Source organism: Anabrus simplex, chromosome 6 (genome assembly GCF_040414725.1).
Source record: "Anabrus simplex isolate iqAnaSimp1 chromosome 6, ASM4041472v1, whole genome shotgun sequence".
Lineage (NCBI taxonomy): Eukaryota > Metazoa > Arthropoda > Insecta > Orthoptera > Tettigoniidae > Anabrus > Anabrus simplex.
The window spans coordinates 309,358,387-309,381,081 of NC_090270.1; positions in this window are offsets into that span (position 1 = coordinate 309,358,387).

Sequence of the window (22,695 nt, forward strand, 5' to 3'; positions counted from 1 at the left end):
TCCAAAGGTAGTTTCCAAAGCCCATAGGCATTTCGAATTCCTGGATTGGAGTGGGGGTTTGTAGGAAGCCGAAACCATGATTTTCCTCTCTCACAAAATGTACAAGACCAACCTTAATGGAAATCTACCAGAAGTAATTTAAATCCATTTCTGAAACTTTATTCTCATGTGATACTTTTCGATAGGATGCAAGGAAGATATCTTTAGCGAACAGTTTTACAGACTGTCACGTCACTTCAAGGCGGGTTAACGGAATGACTAAAGAGAAATTTTACTCTTTTAGTCAGAACAGATAATAGCCTAGGTTATCTTCGACTATTGGTTTCATCAGTCTTCATCCACAGCGTTACTCCAGGTTTCAGATAAACAATAATATGTAACCAAGAAGTAGAGAAAATTTCGCACAACTTTGGACTAGGAATGTTAACGTTCAATAAGCTGTTTTATAGTTCTCATAATCTCCCTCTGCTTTGCTCTGTTTTATTACTTTACGTCACTGCAACGTTCTTTCGTAGAAAAATGTCAATTTATCATCCTGTATTAAACGCTTGAATACAGGTATGTAATTTCGCATAAATTCTTGAAGGAATCGTGTAATCCATTACCAATTCCCGTGCGAAGAATGGGTATATATGATAATAATAATAATAATAATAATAATAATCATAATAATCATAATAATAATATTAATAATAATAATCCAGCCGAAACCCTGTCTCTAAACGCCAACACAGGACTCCTTAAAGAACTGGAGAAAAGAGAACGCAAAATTGTGAGAGGAATCTTGGGATCAAAGTACAGAAATGGAATCCATCAAAAAAGATCCAACAAGGAAGTCTACAGCAAAATAGAGAAAATTACCGACACAATCAGAAAAACACGGGCACGAATTTACGGTCATCTGAAAAGAATGGACGGAAGAAAGTTAACTAAAGAAATCTTTCACTTTTTTGATTCAAACCCCAAAACCACGATTTCCTGGTTTAGAAATACCAAAGAAGACCTGCAAATACTACATATCTCAGCTGAAGACGCCCTTAACAGAGATCTCTTCAGCAAGAAAATATTGACGAACGGGCTAAACCGAGACGAGCAACCGAAGAGAAGACATGGTGCCCCTTGGACAGAGGAGCGTAAGCAGAATGAGGGAAATTTGGGCTCTAAAGAAGACCAAGTTCAGTGTCAAATGCAACAAGACTTAACGTGGTCCTTGATGGCCCCAGCGAATTATATATATATATATAATGACTAGGAAGTTAGAGAGTTACTATACAGTCTTGTAAATGAGCTTGCTGAAAGGTTATTCGGCTTTATGTGATAACGCCTGAGATATGCTGAAGTTGTGTTGGGGGCGAGACGGGGGAGAAGGGCGGGAGTACAAAGGAAATAACCCCTCTGCACCGCCCCGAGGACTTAGCAAGTAATGCTGTTAAATATCCGTGCCATGACCACGGATATTAAAACTTGCTTTACGCTTATTTTGAGTCACTTAATAACGCCAGCTCTCTGCAATTCAATTTAACTTGGGGGAACGCTTTAAATACTCGCCTGTAGATTACCAACTCATTTTCATTACCACCCTCTGATACAAGGAGGGTGGGATTTATAGTCAAGCAGTGTCCATTTATCTCGCTGGCCAGTCTTTTATGGGTCACAGCTCTCTCTTTTCCGTGTCGATGCTTGCTTCTGAAAATAGATTATTGTATTCTATTGAAGAATTTTAGGTTAGGTTTTTTAACCAAGTGGATCCAAAATCTTCTAGCGAGTTGTATCGTACGGTTTGAAAACTTGTGGTCGTCTTGTTCTTGGTCTTGTTTGCAAGGATATTTTCCTTCTGAATTAGTCTATTGCATCGTAAATGGATGAACGAGGTTTATTAAAAATCCGGCATATCTAATTCACTGATGAAATCCCTATAATCTATTTTCTTCTATATTGTGCCATTTCCTTGCCTTTGGGACCCATTCTAAGTTTCCTTTTTTCTACTGTTGATTTCTCTGCTGTCCACCTGCTGCAACTACACCTGAGGCTAGATACAGTTCTGAAACACCTGTGTGACAGCGCAACGCTCAAGTTTCATTCATTCATTACGAGTTCCTTTCACGTTTCTTATACTAAACTACGCCATGGATGGTCGATTAAGAAGGTAGGACACATTCAAAATGACTGTTTAAGAAGAAATTGACGAAATATCCCTCCTGGTTGAGGGGGATATTTATTTTAACGTTATACATTAGCTTGTCGGTTTTAGGCTTAGGAATTTATTTTTATTGTCGTATTATGTAGGTAAACTCAAAATTGTTTATTCTTAACCGAGTAATAGAGCAAGTATTAGTGTATTCTTCACTTTTCTTAGCATTAGTAAGCGCGGTTAAGTTGGATTTTACTTGTACTGTATCTCTCAAACGTCATAGGGATGTTCGAGATTATTTCACTCGGAATCCTCTTGACTTTTAGTGTGCTGCGGTTAAGTTTTACAAAATTTACCGTTCATTTTTGGAATTAAGCTTCCATTCCCATCCGTAAAATTGGAGCGTCCGTGGCGGTACCAACGCTCCATCAGACAGAGTGTGCTGCATTTTTTACTATAGCGGCAGCTTCCTTCTGTCACACCACCGACGTACAACTTGCACAGTACAGACAAGTATGTGGCCTACTTTACACTTTTACTGATTTATAAAGAGTACTTAACACTTTTGTATATTACATAATACATAAAAATCAAATTGAGCACATAGGCCTATGTTTAACAGTGCATTATGCAAAAAGTCTATAATGGCGATACTTTAACGTATCCACAAAGACGTACACGAGATGCTGTCAGTTCGTACAATTATTTTAATTATACGTATTTACAAATCAACACACGCTTTACCTTAATCACAACATAACACTTCACTTCGAGGCTATCAACAACAACTGCCAACACAGCACATAGTGGTTACAACCTTGGAACACAAATAAAACAGTTGACTGCGTACAAGCATGCCACTTCAATATAGAAACTGCGTTTTACCGCATGTCACGAAGTCACAAGTATCTTACTTGCTACACCATAACTCGTCAACCAATAACTTCCAAACAATAACTGACTTCACTGTCAAGATCGCCTCTTTATGTATATCTTCGTCAGGTTTCCATAAAGATACATTACAAAAGAACTACCTTCTTGAATATTCTAGAGTGCTTAACACATAGAGCACAAAGATCCATACGAGTGTCTTAGTTACCATTATAGGTGAGTTGCATACGACCGTTTATGCTCGACGATAATTATGAGTCTAATTTTTTAACATTCATAAATTTCTGTCGAGATGTTACTTGACAGTTGAGTTTACTGAACAGAGCGCAGAGCGTATGTGCTAGGTTGTTGATTTTCCGTGAATGGATCAGAGACCTTGACAATGTCGTGCTGTATATTTTCAAAGCTTTGACAGAAGGTTATCATAACCTAGCTTTATTTCAAATACAAATTATTTATTGTGCAGTTGATGAAGTGAATTTGCGGGAATGAGCCGTGTGTTTGTGGAATATTGGAAGTAGAAGGTACATTGATGTGCGAATCTATCCTTACCTAATTGGTCAAACAGTTGTATCGTAATGGAAATCTGAACTATGATTGGTGGAGAACCGTGTCTGTTAGGTCATCACCCCAAAGGCTGGTTGGATCCTCAAATAGCACCACCACTGGCTATGCAGTTACAGGGAAACCGCAAAAATCAATGGCAGAGCTCAAATGAGGCGTACTAGGCAAGATGAGGAGTGAGGTAGTTTGTCATTGCTTTCCTCACTGGACCAGAAGGTGGTATTGCAACACGACTGATCCTATGAGCAACACCTTTCATAACACTCAGACACTAACTTCTCCAAATGTCATTACTCAGCACCACCCATACCCCCAGAAGCTTCAATATTGTCACAGCCATGGATGAGACTGGGACTTCGGTGGAAGCTACACTTTGCTCTGGCCTGTGCCAAGAGACGGATACAAAAATACTGCACCCATCAAGAAATGGCAACATAACGAAATTTGAACTATAACGAGCCTTATTAAGATTCACTTTTCTGGCATATAATATTTATATTCGACATCGTCGAGCATAAAATACATTAACGAGTTTTTCTTACACAAAAGAAATATTAAACAAGAAGAACAAGTTAACAATGGTGATTTCACAGCCCGTAATTGTAGGCATGGTATGGGCTTTTGGGGTCATGCCGTGTGAAGAAAACAGGGTGAAACTCCTTATTCGCACGGTGTGATGGAACATCTCAATACTGTAGGAGCATAATGTTGTTGTGAGCTCCCGCTGGAAGCGCTGGAGCGTACAGGGAGCTACCTGGTGTCGAATGAGTGTACCACTACAGCTCCAACAGTAAGCATTCTTAAATTCAATCCCTCATTATTGTTCAAGACTTCCTCGTGAACAGTCAAAATTTTCTTCTGAAGACGCAGAGCAAACATTTCTCTGCGAAACGCGAAGAGTTTCACCTTGTTTTCTTGAAACGACATAAGCCCAATAGTCCATATTTCTACAAGAAGAAAAAGTGTCTATAAATTACAAAAATATTTCCCTAAATTTTAAAATTTCAGTTAGTTGCGACTTATTTAAATAACACAATTAAAGGTTTAATTTCACCCTCTTTTTGTTTACAGTTATGTTTATATATTCAAATATTTTAGAACTAGTGAGATGGATGTCAGACTTCTATTTCACGACGAGATGGGTCTGGTCGCACCACTCAGACCACCCCCGAGAAGATCGACACCTCATCCGAATGGCATTGCAGGACAAATCTGCGTCCTCCTCAGCTCTGCCGCAACAGTTTAACACATCGTACACCAACAGGAGTGACAGTCCGTTGCCGTTTATTACGACCTGCGTTACCGGCGCGTCGTCCACTTCTCGGCCTACCTTTGACTAATGTGCATAAACATGCTAGACTGCAATGGTTTCTAGAATGACGTTATGGGGACAGGAATGGCAACTGATAGTGTTCTCGGACGAATCCATGTTCTGTTTGTTTGAAAATAATGGCCGCATTTAGGGTTCGCAGCAGACAGGGAGTGGGGCATCACACTGACTGCATTCACGCAAGACATACAGCGCCAACTCAAGGCCTGATGGTATGGGGTACTATTGGGTACAACCACAAATCACAGTTGTTGCGTGTTCGGGGCATTGTGACCAGTTTGAAGTACGTGAACGACATCCTGCGAACCGTAGCCATACCATTTCTGTACGACACCCCAGACGCCATATTTCAGGAGGGCAATGCGCGGCCATATGTTGCTGCACGAAGACGTGCCTTCTTGTTGTCACAGGATGCCAGACTGTTGCCCTGGCTCACCCAAACACCGGACTTGTCGCCAATCAAGAATGTGTTGGATATGGTGAAACGACGGGTGCGGCGCTGTGACCAAATGCTAACCACCAACGATGAACTGTGAAACCATGTGAATGCAGCATGGATGGCCAGTTCATTTTACACACTCCATGGGACTAGCATGTATGTATTTAGGTATATCAAGAGTGTCTTAAAATTATTCACGAAGAATTTATGGTCGAAATAAGCCCAATAATGTAAGAGTATGCATCATCCATTTTTTCCTAGACATTTTTTTAAATCACAAGGAGTACCTGGTTCAAATTTCTAATGTCCTGTGACGTAGTGCACCGAATTTGCAACAGAAAATTAGAGTTGAAGAGTGTTAATATTATCGTTAAAAATTCCCAACGAAAATGCATGGGGTACGCAGAAATGATCAGATTCTTTGCTGGTGAACTGAATACAGACATGACCGCGTGACTGAGGACTGCGCGATATCGACATGCTCTATGCATTTGGCAAGCATGCAAAGTTCATCGCGTGATTTAACACATGCAGGTTGGGGAGTGGTGAAGTGGGGCATCATTTCCTGTAGGTTTCTGCGCTTGTGCCCTGCGCCGAGTGAGTATGTGTCATACATTTACAATTAACCCTCAACTGGTGACGTGGTGTATGGCAGACTCCTTGTAGGAGATACATGTACACCCCTAAGCACACAATCGGAAGCGAGACTTTTGGTTTGCAGTACCTTTTTATCTCTCTGTCAACAAACGTTTCATCATTAGAAATTCGCCCTCCGTATTATCGTTCTCTCCTCAGAGTGTAGACAAGTTTCCAAGTGGCTTCGTAGACACCACGTCACCAGTTGTGTAACATTTTAATGTGTGGATTCTTAAGTTGTACGAAGTGAACTCATAGTTTTTTAATTTTTGTTCGTAATTCAACAATGGCAGACCGTGCTGGTCCATCTTGACCTATAAGGCCTGAAGGTCCTGGGTTCGAAGATCAGGTAGCACAGTGGTTAGATACAGAATTTAGTGATGTTGAAAATGGTGTGGACAGTGACTTTGCTATTGAAAGTGATCATTGTACTGACTCGGAAGAAGAAGGCACAGGTAGTGAAGGTGAAGATCAAGAATGCGCAGAACAGTATTATTACTATGGTAAAAAAACCCGTTATAAATGGTCCGCTAAAGAACCTACTAGAAATGTACGCACACCAAGTCACAACATAATTCGGTTACCTGCGTTACGTGCTCAAACAAAAATTGGCAATCAAATAGAACCTAAAACTGCCTGGAATTTTACATTTTCTAGGGAGATGGTGCAACTTATAGTTCAATAGACTAATGTCAAAATGCGGAATATGAGACAGAAATACAAACGCATGGATCGTTCCGAAATTGACGACACTGATGACATGGAATTTGAAGCTCTTTTAGTATTACTTCTCTACCTGCTTGTTTCAAATCAAACAATGAAGATATTTCTGCAATGTAAACCAGTTATCAAAAGTAATATTTCTGTTCGTTTACGAAGTTTCACAAGATATGTGTGGCATATATATTGATAGACCCTATATGTATTTTCTTGAGATTAGTGAAAACATGCAAACAAATATAATATGTGATTCGGGTGTGTATTGGACGAAAAAGAAATCAAATAAGACCAATTACAAATATTTGTAATATTTTTGAATATTTTGAAAGTGCAAAAATTAGTGCATTGCAGGTTTTTGTAGTTTCAGTGAATGTGTGATAAACTTAAGTTTTCTGAAATGATTATGTTTCAGTCTGTGTAGGAAAGTAGTTTTTGAGCCATTCGGATGCATATGAGGGACTATGATGCAACCTAAGTTGAAACCTAGATTTCTTCTTCATAAAGTGCCATACACTTGGATTCAGATTTTTTTAAACTTTTTGGTGCAATGGAGTTGGTAATAAAATGTGTTAAACCATTCGTCAAGATATGCCTTTTCAATATAAAATGAATAAACCTCGCCTTAATGAAATGTGATTCCATTAAAAATGCTCAAATTATAGACGTCTCTCAGACACCATGTCACCAGTTATGTTCCTTCCGGAATACGTCACCAGTTGAGGGTTAACATAAATAAATTATTACTTGACATATTTCCTTAAAGGCGATTACTAACCATAATGCATGTGAATGACGGATACTTCAGCGTACTACGGTAAGCGCACCGACCAAGGTTATCAGTTAAGAGAGCGTGGCCCGCCATACGCTAAATAGGCTGACACAGAAGCATCTCAGAACTGAACTTCATTCTCGATATTCTGGTGAGCTTTAACAAGGAGGAAATAAAATACGCTAGAGATCGATTTCGTTTCTAGAACACTACGTCCTCTTACAGTTTCCGTAACTTATCTTAAGACATCGAATAGATACGGTATATGTGCTATTATTGATTTGTAAAGTAACGCTCTATACGGTTCTAGCAATACAATCTCGGATGTATGAGCGAGCAATGGATTGTACTTCAGCCTGTTTGCTAATTAAAAGCAGCGCGAACATGCAGCGTAGGTTAGACCTGAAATCATAGCAATTACATGTAAAGCTGCTATGGAACCACATATTTCTGCTCGTGGAAATTAGCTCTCCTGCAGTACATAAGTGCAACCCATTTTCAGACCCATTAATGGTTGTGATCCTACCAACTCCCCGCACTCTCACAGTGGTTTAATAAGCAAGGAATTGCCCTTTGTGTAATTTTTCCATGGTCCTGAGGCTAAAATATGTATCTATTTCCCCCTGTTTAGTTTCCTATGTAACCAAATGCCTAGCAATGCTTAGTAAAATATTTAAGGTAGATTACATTTCATGAAGGTTCTTTTACTGCTGAGTTATTTCATTTGTACGCATGATGGTTATAGTCTATTTGGGATATTAAGTCAATTAGCTCTTTCTGTAAGTAGAAGCCTCCGATGTGTCGACCTACAACCATTATTGTGAGCAATACCCGAGATAAGTGACCTTTTTTGAAACATAGAAGTTGAAACTGCTCATTGCGCATCCACCCTTTAGTAGAATGTCTCACCGAAAATGCTGATAAACTGCCGACATGTGACGGCCTGTTGGACACCATAAAACTCAGGAGATATCTCATAGACCACGAATATAAGAAATGGTGGCTATTAAGCCAGGAAGGCTAAGGCGTATGCATATATAAAGAGTTTACTCCAGCCAACCGGTGGATAAGAAAACAGGATGGACTCACAAGCACCGAGCGGAAATATGCTCTCAAAATTGCATTGGATATAGCTCCTGTGCGCGCCATACCAGGCAGATCGAAAGGGATGGTAACCATGCGGTGAGATTGAAATTTTAGGATCTTGCCCATTCTGCGAATGCCTGCGGAACACCAGACACCATCACACGCTGTCTTCCTTTGCCGATGCGCTACGTGGAAAAGGGTATCTAGTACACGAAGAGGTTCATGGCCTCACAGTTGACAGTAGAACAAGACGAATCGAAATTATCGCCTTAAAAACCGTATTAAAAAGTTTCATTATCAACCCAACAATTAGATTTGAAGCACATGAACAAGGCTCTTCTGGGTGCATGGGGCACCATTCCTAAACTGCTGGTCACTCACTTAAGACGCTTTGGTTTATCGAATGAGAATATTGTGAGCTGGGGCATTCATACAGTACATTGAAAGCCATTGAGGCATCACCTCTATGCTCCACTCACTTTATTAAATCAATTAAAGTTATTTAAGTGCGCTTCTTTGTGGCTAAGTACTGTTTTCTCTAAAATATCAATAGAACTATAATTTTTTATTCTGTATTGTAATTAGATTAGTTACTAAACTTATATTTATGATAGCCTTTGTCGGTTTGGCAACCTCAGTCATTTGAGGAAGAATAAATATTATTACTATTTACCCAATTCCCTCCTTCATTGCCCGTTGAAATGCTCTGGAAATACTATTGTATGTTGACTATTGTGGTAGACACTATTCGACTAACATGTACGGTGATGTATTTTAGGATGATTTTGTTAATCAACAAAATATAAGCTGCCACTATCAACACCACTAACACAACATTAATAGTTTTAAGTCATTAAAAACACGACAATGTCTCTTTGGAACTTTGGAACACCTTTAACGTCTATAAAGCAAACTTAATGACACATTTTCTTCCTCAGCAGCAGGAAGGATGACTAAAATGAACTTTGATGAGAAAAATATACAATTCCTTCCCAACATGGCAATATGTATAAATGTTACATAATGTATGTCATTGCAGAAAATTAGGTATTCAAACAGGCGGCTCTATAATGAACGCTTATTTGCCATTTTGCTTGTAACAGTTATGAATATCAGTATTTTTCAATTATTATTCTTAAAATCTATTTACCATTCTTGTATCTACAATCCCTAGTAGAATAACTGAATTATTTGCTACTAAGCCTTGTTTATTTCCAACAAAAATATTTTTAAAATTAAATTTTAAATGACAGAGCTTCAGTTCTACTATGGGTTGTTCTTCTCTACACGTTGCAGAAGAGTACAAAATGTTAAATGAGTATCTTGAAACCTACGCGAGTTATCAGGGAAATAGATTTGAGAAACAGGTTTTACACATAACGAGTGACAAAGTTTTGGAATGTTTCTAGAATGTTAAAGCCTAAAGTGAGTGACGGCCCTGCACTCTTTAAATCATAGCATGTAAAGTGTTATAGATATCGACGTCCGACTCATTGGCTGAACGGTCAGCGTACTGGCCTTCGGTTCAGAGGGTCCCGGGTTCGATTCCCGGCCGGGTCAGGGATGTTAACCTTAATTGGTTAATTCCAATGGCACGGGGGCTGGGTGTATGTGTTGTCTTCATCATCATTTCATCCTCATCACGACGCGCAGGTCGCCTACGGGTGTCAAATAGAAAGACCTGCACCTGGCGAGCCGAACCCGTCCTGGGATATCCCGACACTAAAAGCCATACGACATTTCATTTCATAGATATCGACAAAATTCAAAAGGAAGAGAAATAGAGCAAAACGAGCTTAAATAATGAACACCATCACTAGAGAAGAACTTTATCCTGGCGATGTATAAAGGCTTGAATTGAAAAGCTCCATGTACCGGTACACTCAGTACAATGCGGTCACCCCTTTGCAATACAAACCTGAATTTCTAGCTGCACTGAAGGATGGCTAAATTCTACGTGTAGTCATTCCTTTTATATGAAGCAGAGACATGGACATCATCAGCCGGCTAAAGGCAATTTAAAAATGGATGTACACAAGAATGTTTCCACAAAGTTGGCAACGCAAAAAAAAAAAAAAAAAAAAAGTCTGGTAACGAGTTCATCGAAGGGCTATATCAAAACGGGGTTAAAAGTCAGGTACAGCGTTTCATTAGTAGGAAAAATACTCTGAGTTTTAGTTACTGCGTTGATCCCGTGATATTTCATTATGGGGATCACTGTAAGTACCCAGGTGTTAAAATAGGGAAGTATCTTCATTTAGGTAATCGCATAAACGGGGTTGTAAATAAGGGGTACAGATCACTGCACATGGCTATGAAGATATTTGGCGGTTGTAGCAAGGATGTAAAGGAGAGGGTACATAAGTCTAAAATATCAAATAGAGTATAGTTCTAGTGTATGGGATCCTCACCAGGTTTACTTGATTCGAGAATTGGAAAAATGCAAAGAAAAGCATATCGATATGCTCTGGGTGATTTTCGAGAAAAGAGTAGCGTTACGAAAGTGTTGCAAAGTTGGCACTGAGACGACTTCAGAGAAAAGAGACGAGTTGTTCGACTATGTGGTATGTTCCGAGATCTCAGTGGAGAGATGTCGTGCGATGTTACTAGTAGACGAATGTATTTGGGTGGTGTTTATAAAAGTAGGAAAGATCACAGTATGAATATAATGTTGGAACTGAAGAGGACAAATTGGGGCAAATATTCATTTATAAGAAGAGGAGTTAGGGATTGGAACAATTTACTAAGGTTCAATAAATTTTCACGGTCGAGTGGATCTAGTTGCAAGAAAAATATCACGGCTGTAGAACTTCAAGGACTGAACAAGCGTTCGCTCAGCAGAACGGAATTTTAGAACTGCTGCAAACAGGTGTTAACTTGCTACGTTTGGTAGATCGGTTCAACTACACAGAAGGAGAATTTTAGGTTCTAGTTAGAATATTAAGCCAAATAGCTATTTCTACGAGTAGAACACAGTGATATGTCGACCTCAACAATGCAGTGCCTGAGTCAATCATCTCCTTTCATTGTTCTCGAGATGTATTGTACATTTCCCTCCTTTAGTTCCCTTTGAAGTCTTCTGGAAGTACCTGCTATTATTCACTGTATATGTGACATACATTTTTCCTCATATATATGTAAAATATTCCAATAGGATAGAATAAAGAGAAATCCAGACTAATTTTTCAGATTTATTTATATATAATTAAATATATAAGTTGCACGAAGAGCAATTAAACATGGTGAAATATACATAAGAATCTATACAGATGAGTAAACGATGGTCGGAATGGACCGCGACCGAAAAATGACTGGGATACTATTTTATGCCTCATTTTTTCGTTCCAAAATGGACGTGAAATATACTAATTTATACACATTTTCGGTGAATGGAAGTGTATGTGGCCCTAAGAAGCGCCGGTATTTCTTGGTGGTCGGAGGAAAACAGGATATGTAGCAGGGAGGACCATACCTACTTCCTTAAAGCACATGTACACGGCGCAGAATCGATATTTGAATGCACTGTAACATAGCTGGCATTATTGATCTGCAGGTTTTGGCGATGAGTTGTCGAAGGCACTTGGTATTTTATGGCTCCTGTGCGCAAACTATTTGTCTCAAAAGCCTCCATTGAAGAATGTCTAATGGTGTTCTATCAGGTGACATGGTGGTCTAACGGACATATCCTCCTCTTTCTACCCATGTTCCTAGACGTATCTTATTAAGATGGTTGCGGACAGCTATCATCCAACGTTATGAAACTCCATCATGTTGAAACCGCATCGATGAACTTCCTCCAAGGGGCACTTCTCCAGCATGGCGTGCACTTGTTAAATGATCCTCAAATAATTGGGGTCCACTGCACCTTGATAGGATGCCTGTCGCACCCGTTACGGTTTGTCAGCAATCAAATACGGCATGCTGTGGTGGTTAACTGTACCATTTTTGTAGAATCGCGATTCGTGCTAGAACAGAATTTTCGCCTGGAATGCTGTATCATTTCCCTGAGTTCCTTACAGCCACTGACATAAATTCATTCGAGCTTCAAAGACCCGCCCGTGGATCTCTTGGTTTAGCTGTAGATAGTAGGAGTGATATTTATGCGAATGCTCAAGTTCACCTCTTCTGAAATTGCCAGTATTCTCGTGAATGTTTTTTTGTGTGTGCTGTCTCCAGCACAGCTTCGTCATTCTCATCAGATGTTATGGTATTCTCTCGGGCAGGTATCGTCTGAAGGGTCTCTGTTTTCCTTCAAAGTCTTTCAACAGTGAGGAAAATTTTTGCAGTCGGACGTCCCCGCCCGTGTACCTTTTCTGATACAGACGTAGTGACTACAACGAACTCCCTCTTGCTTCCCCATAGATAAAGATCATGTCGATGTATCTCCCATGGATTACAATGCGAATGATTGAAACAGTGACGTAGAGCTTTGCAGTGTGTTCAGTATACAAAAACAAGTAACAGCAGACTTTTACTGCTTGCGTGGCACACACTGGCCTGAAGCTTCAAACCGATGTGAAAGGATTGTTGTGTTTCAGCCAGCATGCATTCATCTGACTGGCGAATTCCAGACTATTGATGAACTTCCTGAGGAGATAAACTCAATTGCATATCCATTTCCCGTAGCTTGGCCAAGTACGCGACTACATTCCGGCACCTACTAAAAGACGTTTTTCTCTTATGTATGCTTTTATCCAGTAATTCCTAACTTTCACTAAATGAAACTGCAAGAATCTCTGTTCCTTGACGGTCTCTATACCCATGTCTCTTCTCACCCAAATCCTTTCTTCTTTTAAGTTCCTCTCAATGAAGATGGCTTTGCTTGCCTTCAGAGCCGAGATCAACTTATTTAATCTGTCTTTTCCCTTTAACACTCCCCATCCTATAAATTCCAACAATGTTCTCTCCTTTACAAATTATCTTTACATTATTATTTATGATATCCAACAGTTTACTCGTTCAATAATTCGAATCCTTCTCTCATTCTCCGCTATGCTGTATATGAAAATATATTTTTCTCTTAGCTTCCCGAATAATTATTTTTGTTGCCACTTGATTTGCTCCAATTCCACTTCATTCTCCTTCATTTTCTTCATCAGTATTTCAATTTATCCAGAGTTATCCACCACCTTTTCTGTCATAATTCTTATGGCATCTTTTACAGTCTCCCATTTCATTCCTCAGCTCACGAATTATCTCCCTCATTTGTTCAGCCTGACTGGCCTCTATCTTTTCCTAAACTTTTCCATGTCTTCCCAACTCCTTGCTCCCACTGTTTCAGGATTCGCTGTTACACTCCCTATTGCCAGAATAATTGCCATTAACTGCTGCCACCTTCATAGTTACATCAAGCCCAGACTGTCGTAGGTGCACCTTCCTGCTTGCCCTACACACACACACTTCAGTCGCCCGTGCCATCTCATTCAGCTCTCACCATGCAATACAACCTCTCGCTTCGCTACCTCGATTACAATTGAAAGGCAATGTTATAGGGACGAGCAAGGAGATATGGACGAAATAGGTACGGCCCTTAGACACTGCGAAACGTGTCTTGTCATGCTCATTTCTAGGCCATGATCACAAATGAAAACTTGGTTAGATGGAGAAATCAAAGCGTACGTTGCTTAGCATGTAAATATGATGTAATCGCTAAAACATACTCGTCCTCCATTTAATCGACGTAGAAAATATGGTGATGGAGTATTGATTCCTATCTTAATTATGCTAATTTCGAAGTATTTCACACTTTTTTGAGTTTACCCAGTCAATTCCAACCAATCTACGGTATATACAGAGGTGTGTAAAGAATAAAAATGAATTAATTTAAAACCTGAGTTAAGAAAGAAATATGATAATTTGGTATGTTCACAAATTATTCTAATGTTGCTTGGTCTAGAGATCTACTACCAAGATTTTAACCCAGACGTGGGCAACCGTACTCATGTAAATCTTTGAGGGTCTCAAATAGGCTCGTGAGTTGTAAACCTTCACAATGTGTTGAATTGTTTTCTTTTCATGCTCACAATTACAATGGAATGTTTGCCCTATTTATTAAGGCATATATACAGATCCCGCGTCCAGTTCGTATCCGTACCCCATACCAACCGGGTTCTTGACAATCTCAATGAATATCTAATGTTCCTCGGGGATGAGCTCTGATCACTTGCTGTCGACATTGAAATTCTTTAATGACAGTAAACGATTCTTCTTAACCATAGGACATCAGAGTGGATACTGGAAATAACTTATTAACTCGTATATTCCTTGAGAAGGGCATTTTTATGTGCGTATGAGGTTGTACAAAGTGGCTTAGAGATGGAATCCAGTACAGAAGATTGGTATTATCCTCATAGTAGAATTCATCTGGGCGTCGATCATCCTCACCAGAGCACACGGATAAATGAATCAATATAATCACCCGCGGTGAATAGGATGGATTCTCCGTACTTTCCACCTCCACCGTACCAAGCAAGAGCTTCCTCATAGGACCAATATTGTGAGAGCAGGATTTGTCGTGAGTCCCTATGACTCCGATCTCTTCCCCAAACTAAATAAACCATTCCCACGGAAGTGTTTCTGTACGTGAGGTGTTGGACTTCAAGTGGCAGGGAGCTCCATCGTGGACATCAACAGAAGTGACACTGTTACTGGTACCGTACTCATTCTACACATCTGGCAACGTATGCGACATTTTTCATGGGATAACATTGGAGCCGCATAGAGGTATGGTGGTCCTACAATGAGTAGCTTCGAATATATGCAGATGTATTCACTACATTTTTTCCATCCCATATCCAGTTAATACACATAGGTTTATCTGTTCACTACGAACAAAAGTGTACATATCAATCAAGGAAGAGTTTAAATGTTATCATTCCTTACAAATTCCTCGTCACTTTCCTAAAATCGTAGAACTACGCAAGTTCGTTGGCAATGTTTGTCGGAAAAATTATTTTACATCTTTTATTGCACTATGGAATGAATAACACAGTATTCAGCATCGATTCTACTTTACAATACTTGATACAGTTTTTGTGTCAAGAAGTGTACGACTTAAGGTAATAGATTGTGGTCAGCTCTCAACTGCTCTTCTTACAAAATACTGTATATTAAGATATTATGCTACGAAGCAATTTGATATACGTACAGCCGTTAAATGGCTTCAAAGAAGACAATAAAATGGACTGCACGTGCCAGCAAGGTCCTTCCGCTGTGGAAACAGAGAGAAGTAATCAAAATACCGAGTGAGTTGGCCATGGGCTTAAGATCACAAAGCTCTTAGCATGTATTCAAGGGATATGGATTCGAATTCCACCATCGGCAGCCTGAAGATGGATTTTCGTGGTTTCTCATGTCTATCACCATATCATAATTGCAGTCCGTCTGCTAAGGTTGACATAGTTCTCATCCATAGTCACGTGACGAACTTACTGGAGTAGTATAAGGACACCAGTACAGCATAAAAGTCACATAAACTGGCTCAAGTGGTTGAAATCTGCGATAATTTTGAAACAGGTGAAGGCTAAACTTCTTCAGGAAATCTTACCACGTGCAACGAAATAGCTTTTCTTCTGCCAGACTCACTCGGGTCGTATCGCTATAGAACCCACCTGAATGCTATCCGAACTGCGATCAAAATAACCCCCCCCCCCGCATTCAAACATCACCTTCAGCCATTCCATTTACTACATTTTCGGAAGTTCAGTGTAGAAGGGAATAGGATTTGATATGACGTCCCCCTCAACAGTGTCCACTTTACATGACACACACGAGGGGTTTAATTTCGTTCCCCATCCCTACAGATGTTCGCTTTTTAACCTGTATAAAGCCCAAAGCACAGAAATAAACATCAATGGAAAGACAAGAGAAGATCATTTAAGAAGAAGAGTGCGTCTGTCTCAGTCGCCTTCTTTGTTTAATATCTTCATCTAATTCGCTATTAGAACAGTAAAGGAAAACCAAAGGCAAAAATTTTAATAGTAAACAAATTAATACTATTCGCTTTGCAGATGATATTACATTGATAACTGATTCAGGACACAAAATGGCTAGGATGCTCGATATAATAAACAACACGTTAGTCTAAAAAGTAAACACAACATAAAGATGGTCGTTCAAAAGAAGAAGACTGAATTGTAAACAAACATTAAATTAAACTTTGTAAAAATAGATGAGGTTGAAGAACTTTGTTATCTGGGTAGTGTTATTATCAATGATAATCAGTGCCTGATAGAAGTTAAAAGAAGAATTCCCATGGCAAAACAAGTGTTTCAAAGCAGGAAAATCTGTTGTGAAATAAGAATACAGGAATTGAAACCAGGAAGAAATGTGTTTTCATGGAGTGTGGTAACTTACGATTGTGAGACCTGGAGCACAATCAAGGCTAGAAGCAGCAGAAATTTGGTTCTGAAGAAGACTGACAGGGACGAGTAGGAGAGAAAAGAAGACTAATATCCAAATCTTAATGACGTTAATGAGAAACGGACCTTAATTTATTCAATGTAGCAGAAGAAAGCTAAATTTCTTGGACACGTTCTACGACATGACAACTTTCTCGAGAATGTCATCGAAGGCAAGGTCCTAGGGAAGAAGTCGAGAGGATGACCGCGTCTCTCATACCTTAAGGACATAATCACTTAGTTCGGTTTTGCTTCCTATGTAACGATGGAAAGGACTGCTGAAGACCGTGGGATGTGGCCACAGCGACAAGGCTTAGCCTTTAGATAAAGGATGGATGAACCCCCACTACACTATCCTTCACTAAAACGATACACTATTTTACACACACGGCACCTTCCGCCTCCCTCGAGGAGGGTCTTCCTTACAAGACCTCCACCAGGCTAGCACAAGCAACGCGAAAAATGTCATTCCAGGCGTGTATAGTCGATTTTCAATTTTTCTCCTACACGTTGTCTGCCATGACGATTACAGGTAATCCTTAGAAAAACATCCCCTGTGCACCATGAGCAACACAGTGGATACTACCGTCGAATCGTCATTAATGGAATGTAGTATGTTGTGGCACATCGTCCGCCGATACAGAGTGGGTCTCGGCCCACAAGTGGCCACGGCTGCTCAGTGGTCCGAAAGCTCTGCACTGCGACCGGCCAACCGACCAGAGGAGAGGGCCCACGGCTCTACCGTGGCTCTACGCATCTGTATTCGGGAGGAGAGGAACTGGTCACACCCTCAGCTGTCCTAAGAATGGTTTTCCGTGGTTTTCCATCCTCATACAGTTCCTAGTATAGACCACGAGCAGCAAGCCCCTCACATTCTCCGCACACCTCCTTCTCGATTAGAAATCTCCTGGCCTGAGAGACGGAGTCACTGTCAAGGAGGCCCGCCTCCCCCTTAAGGAGGAATGAAAACAAATATTAGTAGTAGCAGTTGTGGCACATCAGTAACGGCTTCTACTTGTAATATGGCACACAGGGAATGCCCAATAATACATACACTAGGGGACCCGTGCGAGAAATCTTGCATGTTCATAAAGTATGTGGTCGAGTAGCTCCGTGGTGAACTACCGGCAAACTAAGGAATACGCATACCAGTACAATATTAGACAGTCTTACTTGACACTTTATGTAATCTTCAGTTTTTAACATATAATGGTATCCACTTGAAAGGAAGCAAATGCAAGTGCATTATTATACTGACCAATGTTCCGAAAGTAATTTTTAGTTTTACTATCATTCTTTTCTTAACTGATAATTACAGCATGTTATAACGACATAAAAACAGGCGTCTCAGCGACCAAAATGTGAAGTAGACAGCAATGATGGCACGTAATTTCCTACAGGAACAGTATTTGCAAATCGCACACTTCGCACATTTTAAGACTCATTTTTTAAAGAAATTATTGATAGTTATAAAATGAGAGTGCAATTCGTCACTGCTAATGTTTATTCTCTTTCTTTTGAACGCTCATTTGTCACTATCGGTTACTTGTGAGCACCGCAAAAGGGATCTACACTACTAGAATAATATATATAACTAGCAAAACCCGACAGACGTTGTCCTGCCTGTGTACATTTATTTACCTCAGCATATACGACACTAATATCTGTCGTTTTCGATTACTTTTACACTTTACCCTCTCCCCTTGGGCTGGGAGGGGTGTCCTGCCCCCACACTATTTCATAAAAGCAGAAATAAGTTTTAAGGAACACATCATAATCTTCACATACTGTTGGTTAGGCATCCCGCTAATCGGACTTGTCTTGCGGTTTGCTTATCTTCCCCTATTTCATTTTTTACCCCTTAGTGCCGAACCACCAATCAGATTTCATTGAAACAACTTCATAATCCCTCTCAGATGTAATAAGAACAAACTGTGAAAATTTCAGCAAAATCGGTCTAGTAGTTTTTGAGTCTAATAGCTTCAAACATACCAACATCCAATTTTATATATATATATGATATGATATGAAGCTGTCATCTAACTTGCAATTCTGGGACTTGTGAATGACATTTGCATTCTCTTAGTACTTTTTATAATTTTCTGTACGTCACACAGACATAGATAGGTCTCATGGCGACGATGGGTTAGGTAAGGGTTACGAGAGGTAAAGAATAATCCTCGGCCTTAATCAAGGTACAGCACCAGCGTTTGCCTGGTGTGAAAATGGGAAGGCACGGAAAACCATCTTCAGGTCTGCCAATGGTGGGATTCGAACCCTCTATCTCCCGAATTCAAGCTGACAGCTTTGCGACCCTAACTGCACGGCCAACTCGCACGGTATTTTGATTACTTCTCTCTACTTCCACAGCGGAAGGACCTTGCTGACAAGTGTACTGTATTTTATAGTCTTCTCCTAAGCCATTTAACGGTTGTACGGTGATCAGTTTATTTCATGGAAAAATATATTCCAGTAGAATATTTTTTAAGTAACTTTGTCTTCGATTTATGAACTTTACGTGGTGAAGTCGTACACTTCTTGGCACCAGAACTGAATCAGTTATTGTAACGGCATTCTCTATCGCTTCACATAAATTTCTGACCCCATTGCTCTTCGTCACTTCTTCCCCACGATCATTCAACCTCTCTTAAACTACTGCTCTCCTATTTGGACAACAGCCTCCCCCTCCAATACTAAGCAGTTAGACAGAGCAGTGTCCTTCTTTGCTGCAATTGTAAGGAACAGAAACCCCAAGCTCAGAAATCTGTCTACGCAGCAGGTATTAATGGCAATTAATATGTCACCGCTGCACATCAGCCGACAGGTAGCTGACCTGAGTTTCCTCAACGGGATCTTAAATGGGCATTACCGCTCGGAACATCTTGCCTCACTCTTCTCTCTCCATGTTCCTTCCCACTCCACCAGAACCAAAGGCCTTCTCCACATTCCCCACACTAAACACTCAATACTTCAACGATCTTTCCTAATCCGCCTCCCAACACTCTTTAACAATATTAACAAGAGAAAAGAACTTGATATAGCATCAAATAAAAGTGTATTCGAGAGGTGTGTAATTAGCCTCTTAAAGATAAGTTGATGTGAAGGGATTATACCGCCATCTTGACCCACGACGACTTGGCTATGAATATGGACATTCTTATGGTTTTCGATTTGGACATTTATTAGTAGGCTGTGTACCTGATCTTGTTATATTTTGTTATGTTTGTTATATTTTATTATGAAAGTTTACGTTTGTTAAATAATCTGTTGACAGTGCAAGTGAAATTTGCTCAGTGTAGCTGTATCTTGTGCTTCGTGAATAAATAAATAAACAAATAAATGAATGTTCAACACTTCACACCACATTATGTCTTTTGCAACAAAATTTGTAATACACATTTTTCAGTTAAAATTATCAATGAACTAGCGTAGTTATACAATGATAGGAAAGTGATGAGAAATCTGTAAGGAATTATGACATTTAAACTCGTTGTTCATTGATATATACCCTTTTGTTCACAGAGAGAACTTCTAGCAGAAAAGTTACTGTGATAATGTATTACTAGCTTTCCTTTTAGTCATTCTTGCACTTGACGACTATCAGAAAATCACTTAACTGCGTCAGAATGTGCACTTTATAAAATGTAAGGTGTACATTACATCTCACACCTACCTTGTCCCGTTATCTACAGAGTGCCCTTACGGGTCATAGAGGCTTGTTTTCAAAGTACTTTTGATCTTCTAAAGAGACTGCGAACCACGCCCTCAAGAAGCTAGACTTGAGTCACGCATAGTCGAATGTGAAGCCCCAATCTTGTGTGCATTGCGTCTGAAGAGAAATGAAATGGGAAGAAATGGAGAGGTTAACACAGGGTCCACATGCACATGTGCGTGCTCGCCTGCCTTCCTTGTGTGGGCGGTGTGTTTACCCATTGTATGTTGGAATTAGGATGATGAACTCACGATATTTCTACACAAATCGGTGGGGTCAATACTAGAAGTAAGTAACTGAAAATCTACTGTTTTGAGATAATGAAAGTTTTATGTTCGTACACTTACAATGTGCCAAATCTCTGTGTGCTAATGCTTCGTGGAGCACTTATTTGCCATACCTCCAGTTATGTTCATCGTAATGTATTTTCTAAGAAACGTTTTTATAAAATTTTAGCACTAATTTAGCATTAATCTAAACTGGTATTAATACAGATATCTGGGACACAAGGATTGAAAAAAAGGCAAAACATTCACATTTTTGTGTGATACATATCCATATTTATTTAAAGTCTACAAAATATAATAAACACAGTTTATCACTATATACTCTGTATCATACCTGCACTTATTAATCATATGCACTGATTGATGAGTAGGCGAGATTAGCATGAAATATGTAAGAATTTTTGTTCATGGTTGCTGGTTTACTGTGGAAATGTACATCAAATCGTCGTACTTGGCTTTTCTGATGCACTTAGTTTCCTTGTACAAAGACTGCAATAACTGGTGTGAAGATCGCCTTGTGGTTTTGCTGTAGTCAGCTACTCCGAAATCTTGGTCGTCAAAGTTTTGCTTGAATTTGAAACAGTCAGGAAAGCTTGTCTCAAATTTAATCCAACACATTTTTTGCCAGTGAACTGGATGCCCTTTCGAACCTTTCTTTCTCATAATAAAGTTGGCTTGCACGGATGTCTTCATGTCTGCAAAGGGAATGTTGTCGACGACTGTGTGTGACTTGTCCCCATTTTTGCGAGCACTACGTGCAATTGCTTTTCAATCCCCTGGAAAGTACGTGTTCCCAAGTCGCTTGAATTCAGTTCTTATAGCTGAAAGAATAGAGTCACATTTCACATGAGAATGTCCAGATGTGAGAAATTTGAGATCAATACATTTTACGCTCAGCGTCTTCACAGGATGCATGCACATGTCTGCCACAAATTGATTTAAGTTCTGCCCATCACAACGGTCACTGAAATACCGGATTTCTTGGACGTATTTGTATATGCACCTTCAAGGCGATGTACATATTTTATTAGAAATCCTGTGGTTATTTAATGATTACATTCACAGGACGTCTGATAATTGACTCTCTAGAATTAGACTAGGAGGTAGCGTTATTTGGTGATGGTAGATTAGAATACTAGTGGCATTATTGTCACTATGTACCGTTTGTTTATTATTGTATTATCAGCATACACTGTAGGGCGGAATGGTACCCTGTACTAATTTCACAATCGATTAACCCTATCCTGAGCTGGTATGATAATGATGATGATGATAATAATAATAATAATGAAAATAAGCTCTATATATAAAAGGCTAACTCTGCTCATTAAGGGGGAATTTTTGCATATTCCGTCACTAAGGACTTTTTTCTATATGTAATTAATATTATATATATAAAACGATTATAACTGACCAAAATTGTTACTAAGACCTATCAACTAATTTAATATAAATATTAAATAGTCTTTATCCAAAAATTTCAAAATTTCAGGTAATTTTAAAACTCTTACGAATTTTAATCAATCATATTTATATTAATCAAGTTTTTAAAACCTTAAATTTTTGTGGTGGGGTCAAGTAACGGTTACCCCTAAGGCGAGAAGGATTGTGGTGTTAAGGAGGGGGAATTGAAGAAGATTAAAAGGTTGAGTACGTAAAGGGAGGTCAGATTCTGCCTAATTCAATACTAGGTGAAAGACTTATGTGAAAAAACCTCGAAGAAAGATGTGA